The sequence below is a fragment of the Miscanthus floridulus genome, chromosome 13 (assembly GCF_019320115.1).
Source record: "Miscanthus floridulus cultivar M001 chromosome 13, ASM1932011v1, whole genome shotgun sequence".
Classification (NCBI taxonomy): Eukaryota; Viridiplantae; Streptophyta; class Magnoliopsida; order Poales; family Poaceae; genus Miscanthus; species Miscanthus floridulus.
Window position 1 is genome coordinate 12294080 of NC_089592.1, and position 12609 is coordinate 12306688.

The following is a 12609-nucleotide window of genomic DNA, read 5'->3' on the forward strand; positions in this document are numbered from 1 at the left end:
AAGGATATGGATGGCTTCTAATCTTGCAACCGGTGCAAAGGTTTCTCCAAAGTCCAAACCTTCAACTTGAGAGAACCCCTTTGCCACTAGTCTTGCCTTGTTCCTCACAACAACACCTTGATCATCTTGCTTGTTGCGGAACACCCACTTTGTTCCAATCACTCTTGCACCTTTTGGTCGCTCTTCAAGATTCCATACTTCATTGCGAGTGAAGTTGTTCAACTCTTCATGCATGGCATTGATCCAATCCGGATCTTTTAGAGCTTCTTCTACCTTGGTAGGCTCATAGCAAGAGACAAAAGAGTGATGAGCAATAAATGAGGTAAGTTTTTGAGATCTAGTCATCACCCCCTTTGTTGGACTCCCTATGATGAGATCTTGTGGATGATCTTGTAGGAGAGGAGTATTTCTTCTATTGGCCACTTGAGGAGGAGGTTGTGGAGCATCAACATCTTGTGCTTGTACCACCATTTGCTCATGGGAGACATGAGTATCTTCATTTTCTACTCTCCCAACTTTTTCACCATCTTGTGGTACATTTGATGAAGAAGGTTGATTAATGACTTGTACATCATCTTCATCATCTTTTGGCTTGATGTCTCCCACCGAAATATTCTTCATAGCCTCCCTCAATGGTTCATCACCTACATTATCAAGATTCTCATGTGCTCCTTGGGAACCGTTAGATTCATCAAATTCCACATCATATGTTTCTTCAACCAAGCCGGTGGCATGATTAAATACTCTATATGCTTTGGACTTCAATGAGTAACCAACAAGAAAACCTATATCACAACGCCTTTGAAACTTCCCTAGGTGTTGCCGCTTCTTGTAGATGTAGCACTTGCAACCAAACACCCTAAAGAAGGAGACGTCCGGCTTCTTCCCATTGAGCAACTCATATGGTGTCTTGACAAGGAACTTTTGAAGAAATAGGCGGTTGGATGCATAACATGCGGTGTTGATTGCTTCCGCCCATAGAGCTTCGGGGGTGTTGTACTCATCTAGCATTGTCCTTGCAAGAGTGATCAAAGTCCGGTTCTTCCTATCAACTACACCATTTTGTTGAGGAGTATAGGTTGCGGAGACTTCATGTTTGATTCCAACTTCATCACAATAAGCTTCTATGTTTGTGTTGTCAAACTCTTTGCCATTGTCACTTCTTATCTTCTTGAGCTTCACTTCAAATTCATTTTGTGCTCTCTTGGCAAACTTCTTGAAACAAGATGCAACTTTGGATTTATCATGAAGGAAGAACACCCATGTATATCTTGAATAGTCATCCACAATCACAAGATAATAGAGATTTCCTCCCAAACTCTTGTATGTTGTTGGTCCGAATAAATCCATGTGTAGGAGTTCTAGCACTCTTGTGGTTGACATGAAAGCTTTGGTTGGATGAGTGTTTGCAACTTGCTTGCCGGCTTGACATGCACTACAAAGCTTGTCCTTCTCAAACTTCACATCCTTCAACCCTCTCACCAAATCATTCTTCATAAGCTTCTTGAGTGAGCTCATCCCAACATGAGCAAGCCTTCTATGCCATAGCCACCCAAGTGTTGTTTTGGTGAATAGACAAGTCTTCAAGTTTGCATCTTCGAAGGTGAAGTCAACTAGATATAAGTTGTTGTATCTAAATCCATTGAATATCACTTGATTGTCATCTACCTTAGATACAACCACCTCCTTCTCGGTGAACAAGCATTGGAAGCCAAGATCACACAATTGACCAACGGATAGCAAGTTGAAACTCAATGAAGCAACATAGAGCACATTTGAGATGGAATGATCATTTGATATTGCCACTTTGCCCAATCCTTTGACCTTGCCCTTTGAATTATCTCCAAATGTTATTTTCTCTTGTCCATCTACCTCTTCATCTAGTGAGGTGAACATACGAGGATCACCGGTCATATGTTGTGTGCAACCACTATCAATAACCCAATGACTTCCACCGGTCTTGTAGTTCACCTACACACAAGAGATTCAAGCTTTAGGGATCCAAGCTTGTTGAGGGCCCTTCACCTTCTCAACAAGTGACTTAGCCACCCAAATTTTCTTAGGCCTACTCTTGTTGGGGAGACCTAAGAACATGACTTTCATCTTTCCACTCGAATCTTTTCTAAGCATGTAGTGAGCATTGAAAGCAAAGGGTCTAGCATGCTTGGGCAAGGGTTGTGGTGGTGGAGTTTGACACTCATGAGCAAAATGGCCTTCTTGTCCACATTCAAAACATCTCTTTGGCTTTGGCTTTGGCTTTGATTGTTGGTGTTGAGCTTGAGCCTTCTTCTTCTCTACACTTGCCATATATCCAATGCCACTTCTATCCATCTTCATGACGGTATTCATGAGTAGCTCACTTTGGAGATGCTTGCCTCTAGCAAACTTGCTCAATCCCACCTTGAGATGCTCTTTCTCCATCTTGAGCTTCTTGTTCTCTTCTTTGAGAATATCATTGTTCTTTTCCTCCTTGAGTTTCTTGATTTCTTCCTTTAACTTCTCATTCTCAAGGATCACCTCTTTGTCATGATCAAGAGTTTCTAGCACAATGGTGTTGTGACTTTTCATCTCTTCAAGATCTTTCATGAGCTTCTCATTGTTACTCTTGAGCTTTACATACTCATTATAGTCATTGCATTCAACCACTTGCTTGCCCTTGCTACTAGATCCATGCTCAATGCTTTCATCAATTAAATCATCACATGAGGTAGCTATATCAATCTTAACAACATGGTTAGTAGCATCATGTGGCTCATTTGGTAAGAATTCTTGTGCAATAATAAGGGTATCATAATTGATCTTTAGAGTTGCATATTCATCTTTTAACTTATTGTGACTAGTGATAAGCTCATTGTGTACCCACTCAAGTTTATCATTTTTATCTTTAAGCTCTTTCTTAGAAGATTTGAGCTCCTTGAGTTTGGATGATATAGAATCATTTGTTTCCTTGAGCTCATCATTAGCCTTTTCTAATGTATCACACTTAGCTAAGAGTGAATCATTTTTAGCATCAAGCTTTTCATTTGTAGCTCTACTCTTTCTAATGATCTTAGTATATTTTCTAAGTATTTTGACAAGATCATCATAAGTAGGTGAGTCATCATCATCGCTATCACTATTATCACTAGCATGTTCATCATCACTACTATCATCACTCTTAGTTACCTTGCGTTCACCTTTGGCCATAAGGCATGGGTGTGTAGAGGATGATGGCGATGGTGGTGGTGAAGATGCAAGATCAATAGCAATGGCGGCCACCTTTTCATCATCACTATCATCATCGGATGATCCACTTGATGAATCAATGTCCGTGAGCCAATCACCGACAATATAGGCCTTGTCACTCTTCTTCTTCTTGTAGAACTCCCTCTTTTTGCCATCTCTCTTCTTGTATGGCTTGTTCTTCTTCTTTTCATCTTCATCACTTGAATCATCTTTCTTGCCCTTGTTCTTGAACTTGTCTTTCTTGGGCTTTGTGCATTGATGAGCTAGATGACCAAGTTCGCCACAATTGTAGCAATCCATCTCGGAGATTGGCTTTCTTCTTGAGCTAGTGAAGAACTTCTTCTTTTTGCCATCAAACTTGATGCCACTCTTGTTTAGCCTTTTTAGCATCTTGGTGGTCTTTTTCACCATGAGGGCAAGGCTTTCTTCATCATCTTCATCACTTGAGCTTTCATACTCAAGTCTTGCTTTGCCCTTGTCTTGGCTAGCTTTGAATGCTAAGTCTTTCTCTTTCTTCTTTGTAGAGGATGAGCCATCTTGTGGTGTGATGTGCATGTACATCTCATGAGCATTGATCTTTCCCAAGATTTGTGTCGGTGTAGCGGCGGAAAGATCACCTTGATGTAGCACGGTCACAATGTGCCCATATTTGTCAATGGGGAGGACACTCAAGATTTTTCTCACAACGTCGGATGGTGACATTTGAGTGAGTCCAAGCCCATTGACTTCCTCTACAAGAACATTTAATCGAGAATACATCTCATTAGCACTTTCTTTGGGAAACATCTCAAAGGAATTTAGCTTTTTAATCACAAGATGATAGCGTTCCTCACGCTCACTCTTGGTTCCCTCATGAAGCGCACAAACATCCGACCATAGTGCATGGGCGTCTTTGTGGTTCCTTACACGATTGAACACATCTTTGCAAAGGCCTCTAAAGATGGTGTTGCGAGCCTTTGCATTCCATTTTTCATAATTAACTTCATCGCCGTGAAGTTGTGCGGCATTCCTAGGTGCGGGGAACCCTTGGGAGGCGGCTCTAAGAATTCCAACATCTAGAGCTTCTAAGTAAGCCTCCATGCGGATTTTCCAATATGGAAAATCATCTCCCTCAAAGATAGGAGGAGGACCGTCCCCGTGAGACATCTTGCTCTAAGCGATTAAGCTTAAAAATGTGAGCACGAGGCTCTGATACCAATTGAAAGGATCAAGATGCCCAAGAGGGGGGGTGAATTGGGCTAATTCTAAATTTTCTTGCAATAATCAAATCCTACGGATAGCCCAATTAACCCCTTGTGCCTAGAAAAGTGTTTATATCAAACTAATGCACAACAACCTCTCAATCTAAGTTCCAAACTTACTCTAGCAAGCAATTCTTATGGAAATGAAGACAAGTATTGAATTGTTCAAAGTAAATGCTCAAAGTAAGTGCTCAAAGTAAATAGAGAGAGAGAGAGAGGAACGCGGCGATGTTTTGCCGAGGTATCGGAGAGTCGCCACTCCCCACTAGTCCTCGTTGGAGCACCCGCGCAAGGGTGTAGCTCCCCCTTGATCCGCGCAAGGATCAAGTGCTCTCTACGGGTTGATTCTTCGACACTCCGTCGCGGCGAATCACCCAAAACCGCTCACAACTTGAGTTGGGTCACCCACAAGCTCCACCGGGTGAACACCAAACTCCCAATCACCACCAAGCCGTCTAGGTGATGGCGATCACCAAGAGTAACAAGCACGAACTCTCACTTGACCACGCGAAGCCTAATGAGAAGATGGATGCACACTTTGCTACTCTTGATTTGCTAGTGAGGCTACTCTCTTGGATTCTCAAATCACAAACACCTCACTAGGACCTTGCTCTTCTTGGCACTCACAAACGTGTTTCTCAGCTGTTGGAATGAGCAAAAGATGCTCCACTCATGAGTGGAGCTTCTATTTATAAGCCAGCCTGAAAAACGAACCGGTATGAGCTTCTGCGGGATGACCGGACACTCCGATCGTGATGACCGGACACTCCGGTCAGTTCAACCCGCGAACCAGTTTTCAAGTGATGACCGGACGCTGTCAGGGTCCGGTCAGTACCGACCGGACGCGTCCGGTCGCTCTTGGATGCTTACTGTAAACGACCGGACGCTGGATACACAGGGTCCGGTCACACTGACCGGACGCGTCCGGTCACTCTTTTCCAAGTCTGGACCCTTACTGGAGTCGACCGGACGCTGGCCCTCAGCGTCCGGTCACATGACCTCCCAGCGTCCGGTCACACCAGACTTGATCTTCTCGGTCAAATGAACTGACCGGACCCTGCGGCCAGCGTCCGGTCGCACCGGAGCCAGCGTCCGGTCAGTATTTGACCCTCCATTCACTTCCAACTTCCGAACATATGTGAATGAAGTTTGCTCCAAAAGATCTTAGGCATTCATAGGAGCTACCTAGAGCTAGTTTTAACAAGTGTGCACCACACCTAACTCACTAGACTCAACTAGGTCAAGCTACCCGTTCATACCCCCCTTCATAGTATGGCCAAAGGAAAAACAAAGTCCTAAACTACTCTAAGTGTCTCTCCAACTCCAATCGACACTTAGAACTAGTTATCCTTAACCTTGTCGTCCATCCTTTGAAAACCGAAACGATTTCCATCATAGGGGCATGACAACCTCGATTGCCCAATCGATCTCTATTACCATGACCTAACTTAATTGTCTCTGCAAAACACACGTTAGTCATAGTAATCTTGTATTGACATTAATCACCGAAATCCAACTAGGGGCCTAGATGCTTTCACCGTACTATTTCAGCGAACGAACAATGTTTTCTCTCACAACAAATCAGCGAACAATACTTTCAGCCATGGCTTTTCAGCAAAGTGAACAGGGCCTAGATTGCAAAGCTGATGGTGGAGCTGTCCTATAGTCAAGACTATGAAATTGGGGATGGTACCACCGGGGTGGTAGTCATGGCAGGAGCAATGAGGAGTTTTCTTTTCTCTGTGAGTGGCTGCTGAACTTGGACATGACTATGCATTTTTGCAGATAACATGTGGTGTCCCTTTGCTACAAGTAGTGCAACTACTGCAGCTGCCCTTAAGCAAGTATGTCATGTGAGCTTTGCTGAATTATTACTGCTTGTGCTTCACTACGTGAAGTTTAATGAGAATTTGAGAGTAGGTATGAAACTGAATTAATGATTCCTAATACCATCTAATCTACTCTTGTTGTGATGAATATGAACTTGGTTTCCTTTGACACCAAATGCTAACTGCTACTTAGTTATTATGAGTTTGGTTGTGAATTGATGTTGAGATTCTCATCCTTTACTTGTTGGGCTCTCAAAAATATATACATTGAACTAGTTAGTTTCAAAGTTTCTCAATAAATAGATGCATTTCTTTTTAGAATCATTGCTAAAAACTAACTTATCTTATATTCATTTTGATTTTTAGGTAGCACATCTTATGGGTAGCGAGCCAATTGAAGTGCTCGTGGATACTAATGTTTAGTTATTTTAGACTCCCTAGAGATTGAATCTTTAAGTTCAAACTTAGTTGTTCAAATTATATGGCTGTGAGCTAAACCAATTTGTAGTTTGATAAAATGTGACAACAGTGGGATAAATGATCAATGTTTGTTTATATGATTGGTGTAACTTATGAGTTGTGAGGTATGTTAATGTAGTGATGATTAGGCACTAGTTTGTGATGTTCTTTTTTGTCACTATGGTTTGGATCTGGGCTGGTTATAAGATGCAGACAATTATTCTATGATGAACATAAATTCCAATATGTGAAGGCTCAATTTGGGTCAACAAATGTGTGACACGAGATACATGACATTTTTTTTTCAATCGTCATGGTGAGTTAACTGTGACGCATTTTCGCTTGTCTGTGACCAAAGTGAACCATGATGTATAAGGGTATTTTTTGTAGTGTAGTGTGAGTTTCATATGAATTTCATTTACATTAAATAGGTTGTCACATAAGCATTTTTATAACATGACAATGCATTTAAGAAGAGAGAAAAAAATAGTTGATGAAACTATCTTGATACAATTACCAACTCTCTGCGAGTCATGTAATTAAATGTACAAAACTATAGAATGAAACTTTACATTGAGAGTTGATGTTTCATCCAAGTTTCATTTTATTCTATATGACATGGTAGGTTTGGAAACAACGCCGTAAAACTATGCACCGATATTGGCCTAAGTCGAGGGGGTGTATTCCGTCTATATACATGATATACTCATGTATATGCAAGCATGCGTGAAATGTCAAGTTCTCAAATTAATTGACCTTGTTTCTTTATGCACTTCTATAAGAGCATTTGTAACGTCAGGGATCTAAACGAGGTCATTATTCTTTTTTTTGGTTCTAGAAAAAAAATCTTATTAATTCAAGAGTCCCAACTCAAATGCCTACTTTATAGAGGCTCTCAATTTTTTCTCCTCGGCATCATCTCTTAGGATGCATAGGGAATTTTCCCTACAAACTCCCTACCACACTTTTTTTTGTGCCGACTATCTTCTAAGCTGCCACCGAATCCAAGCTCACCCCTTCCCATCAAGGTCCTCCTCCCTAGCAAGCCCCTCGTCCCCCCGCCTATCTCCTCTTAGCAAGCCCCTCGCCCCGCTAGGCGGGGACGGGAGCGGAGGAGCCCCTCAATGAGCAACCTCGTCCTGCTAGGCAGGGACGGGAGCAGGGAAATAGGAGATATTTTCTTTATAAAAAAATATGAGTAATATGACTAAAAAGTAGGTCAAAAAAAAGTAGAGACCTAAAATTGAGAGCAACTGCTGGAGTTGGGCCTAGTAAACAATGCCCTTAAAAGTAGGAAAAGCTCTAAAATCCCAAGTAGATGTTTTGTTTTAGGGGATCATTGTTGGAGTTGCTCTAAACATATGCTACTAAGATTTGGCACACACGAAAACAGTATCCATACTTTCAAAGCATTATATTGCCATATTAACCTAAATTTGCTAAAAGTAGCGATCAAGAATGTAAGTTCCGATACTGTATCTTCTCCTACATGAGAGAGTAAAATGAAAGGACACCTTTAATTACCTTTTTGTAGTGATATACATAGTTGTTCGATCTAGAAGCATTTGTGGAAGAGGTTGTGGCATTGGTTTCTTCTTGTGTTTAGCATAAAGCACCAGAAAAGGTTGGTTGATCATGTGCAGGAGTTCTAGTTCAGGGATTGGGAAGATCCAATGTGGCAATGTTGATGATATCAACAACTTTGCGCTATTATTGTGCACCAAATCACTAGAGTTTTGGAACACGTGGTCAAACAACTTGAAGTTTTGATCTATATACAAGTATCCTCCTTGTTTTAGTTATGCCAAAGTGACCGTGTAAACTAATAAGAATCTTGTAATAAATACTCCATTCATCCCTTCGTCTAGAATGATAATCTTCTTTGCATCAATAGATTTGTATTCAAAGTTCCTCCGACGCTGAGACGATATTGGTGGTTTAATAACTAACAACATATCGTAAGAGAAATCTATTTTGTATGTCTTTTCTATAATTAAAATACGTTTATCATTTGATGACGAAGGAGGTACCTCATAGTACAAATAAAGATAATGAATTCTACAGAATTGCAGCTATTCATGGGTACTATTCCAAAACTGACGAAAGTGGTCACTACTACATATATCATTTGTAGGGGCGGCTCAAGACCATTTGTAGGGGCGGTTTGGCCAGCCGCCACTACTAAACCGTCTCTACAAATCATGCATTTGTAGGGGCAGTTCCTAGACCGTTCCTACAAATCGATTTGTAGGGGTGGCTGATAACACCAGCCACCCCTGCAAATTAATTTGCAGGGGCGGCTGTAGTACCAGCCGCCCCAATAATACCTGTTTGTAGGGGCGGTTCCGTCTAGAACCGCCCCTACAATATATTTTTCCGCAAAAAAAATCAAATTTACAATTCAAATTCGACCAGAACCGTCCTGTTTGTTTCCGCACATTCCCGCGTTCGTGTTGCGAGTGAGAGATCAACGTTCCGAACCGCGTTCGCTCAACGTCCCACCGAACAGCCCGCGACCAACGTTCTGAACCGCGTTCGCTCAAGAGTATTATATAAAACTACAAGCACAAGAGTATTATATAAACTACAATTACAAGTCCAATTCACAAGAATATATACAATCCATCATTAAATAGACATAATTCACAAGGTAAAACCAATGTCAAATTCCATACACGTTGTTATCAACGGCCTAGAGCTAGCCTTTCAGTCTCACGAAGGTGTTGGTACTGAGGATTTCTACCTAAGTCAGACTCTCGGTCATGGTAGGTGCCTTTGACGTGTACAATCTGATCCAATATGAAGTTGCAAAGGTCGCCGACGAGCTCTAAGAGTTGGTCATCCTTGTATGGGTCTTTTTTCATTTCTTTCTCTTCTTTCCACTACAAGAGAATAAGTTTCGGTTTAGTATTTCATACCATGTATGAAGTTTTTATACTACGGATGAAGAGGTTCAAACTTACCCTTAAGGGGTGTCTCCTGTAGGCACCGGTGTTACTCATCATAGAACATATATAGTATCCATAATGTACACTCACACGCTTCTGCTTGAGGCACTGTGTGTTTTGCATATAGAAATGTTAAGTAATACTTTTGACAGCCATGTAATGGAGTACTGAAGAAGTAAGTTACACTTACCGCATTTAGTGTTTTTATAGCCAGCTTTTCTTTCCTTACTGGATCATGCCTTCCGTGATGATTAGTGACATAGAACCTAAATGCCCTGTTCGAATTATTTTAGCAAATACAACTTGTTAGTATCCAAAAGTGAACGTTACAAGTACGTATACAAACATATAAGCTAATGAGGATTGACGATATGTATACGTCTTGAGAATCGATATGAAGTCTTTGTATGTCATCGGGTCCGTATCTATTGAATTAAAGACCCATGCCATGCTCCTCCCGACATCGACGCCTATACAAATCTAGTGGTTGTTGCATGGATTTAATCATAGAACTAGATAAGCTCTTTTGCATCGAATAAAATATATCTTGTATGGTAGCCATATAGTAGAGTGCTGTTGGAGAATTTAAAAAGCCAGGGCAATGTATGCCGAAATCTTAAGGGACTCTTCCCTTAGTTTCTTCGTATGAATGTGCTCTTTCTCTCAAAGGGTCTTTCTAGCAGCTAGCTCTTTGTCATACAGTTTCTATTATTTAGGGTAATTAAAATTTGTTTGTGCTATAGCTTGAGGGTCTATATACACGGCTTTCACACTTGACATTTATTTTACAATGTACACTTGCATTCTACAAATCACGGCGTGGGTTAGTTACAACAAAATCCAAAGACTACATTCATATCATATCGGGAGGATAAGGACTTACAGGCACGACGTGTGAATTAGATTCATCTCTATTGCTCCGAAGTGAAAGCATGTCTGCATGTCATTGAAGTCAAAGACAATTTTCCCAGCTGGGCTTCCAAATGTGCCGGTGGGGAAGCATGCTTGTACGAGGTCTATGCTCGTTGGGAGAACACGCAAGTACCAATCATGGAACCTTCTCATTCCAAGTGGTAGGCGCTGGATGTCCCAGTTTGGTAGGAAGGGCTTGCCTCTTTCATATGTTTTCAGGCAATCCTTTGACTATTTGATGGCATCAACATTTGGATACTGCTTTGCTGTTTGGTGGAGTTTGCTAGTGACGACCTCCTCAGAACCCCATGATGGGACTTTTTTAACTTGGTTCTCAGGCTTGATTCTGCACGTATCGACTTAGAACCGATATGAACCACTCGTAGGACCACATTTCATGCAAGTAGCAAGGGCCCAGCGCCTGTATCTGATGAACCATATGAATCATGAGATGTGGCATTATATCAAAAAAAGCAGGAGGTAAACACATCTCTAGTTGGTTTTGTGTCTCCACCACAGATTTATGTAGATCACTCAGCTCTTGCTTGCCAATCATCTTCTGTGAGATCTTTGAAAAGAAGTAGCACATGCGGGTGATGGCCATTTTCAAGAACTCTGGCTTTATAGCCCTGATTGCAATAGGTAGAAACACTATCAGCATCACATGACAATCGTGAACCTTACAGTGTGTTATTGACAAGTCCTTCATCGACACTAGCTTCTTCACATTTGCTGAAAACCCAGTCAGGATTTTGACTCCCCTTAGGAAAGTGCATATAGCTCTCTTCTCGTCTGGTGTTAGGTTGAAGCACACCACGGGTAGAGTGTATTTTCCATTAGCCTCAGGTACCGGGTGAAGCTGTGGCATCACGTTTACCAGCACCATGTCTTTCTGTACTTTTAGACCATCCTTTGACTTGCATGTGTCCATCAAGGTAGCAATGAGACTCTCAAAGACATTCTTCTACACGTGCATAGCATCAATGGCATGGGGGACTTCCAAGTCTAGCCAATAAGGCAGATACTAAAAGAAGATCGATTGTTTCTTGAAAGGTACGCATTCGACAAGAGGTGTGCTTCTATCTCTGTTTGTCCCATCCGAATTCTTCTTTCCATAGACGACGTGTATGTTTTTCACCATTTTGTACACGTGTTCTCCGTTATGACGTCTCTCCAAAGGGGGTTCAATCTCCGGGATGTTCTCATAAAATCTAAAGAACAATTTGCTGCAGTACTTGTGACTTGTCTTTAAGAAGCATCGGTTCCTTAGGTAAACTATCTTCTTGGATGCATCCAGGTACACCCATGTAGTACCATCCAAGCAAACCAAACATCCCATCTTCCCTTGATCTGTCCAGACAAAGCAAACAGCGCGGGGTAATCATTGGTAGTAACAAATATTATTACTCTACATATGAAGTCCTCCTTTCAAAACGCATCGTACATCGGCTCCCCTTGCCTCCATAGCCTCTCCATTTCTTGCATCAAAGGCTCGAGGAACACATCTATATCAATGCCTGGTTGTTTAGGGCCAGAAATAAGAATAGTGAGGAGAAGGTACTTTCTCTTCTGACACAATCACGTTGGGATGTTGTACATGGTCAAGATCACTGGCCAAGCGCTCTGGTCGCTCATCCTCTCATTGAAGGGATTCATTCCATCTATGCTCAAGCCAAACCGTACATTCCTTGGGTCATCGCTGAATTCTTTATGCTTCTCATCAAACCTTTGCCATTGACTACAATCAGCCGGATGTGCAATCTTATCATCATCCACCTTGCACTCATCATCCCGCCATGTCATGAGTGCGGCTTCTTTAGGGTTTAGGAAGTGTGGCAGAACCGCCTAATTTAATGCCTCACAGGAGTGCTTGTCTTCCATTAGACACTAGGCACTCAGGGGAGAACACTAGATTACTCGGTTCCGTCGGACACACCCCAGGGGAGAACCCGAAAATCCACATTTTTGCCACCAGGATCACAAATGAGAGAATAA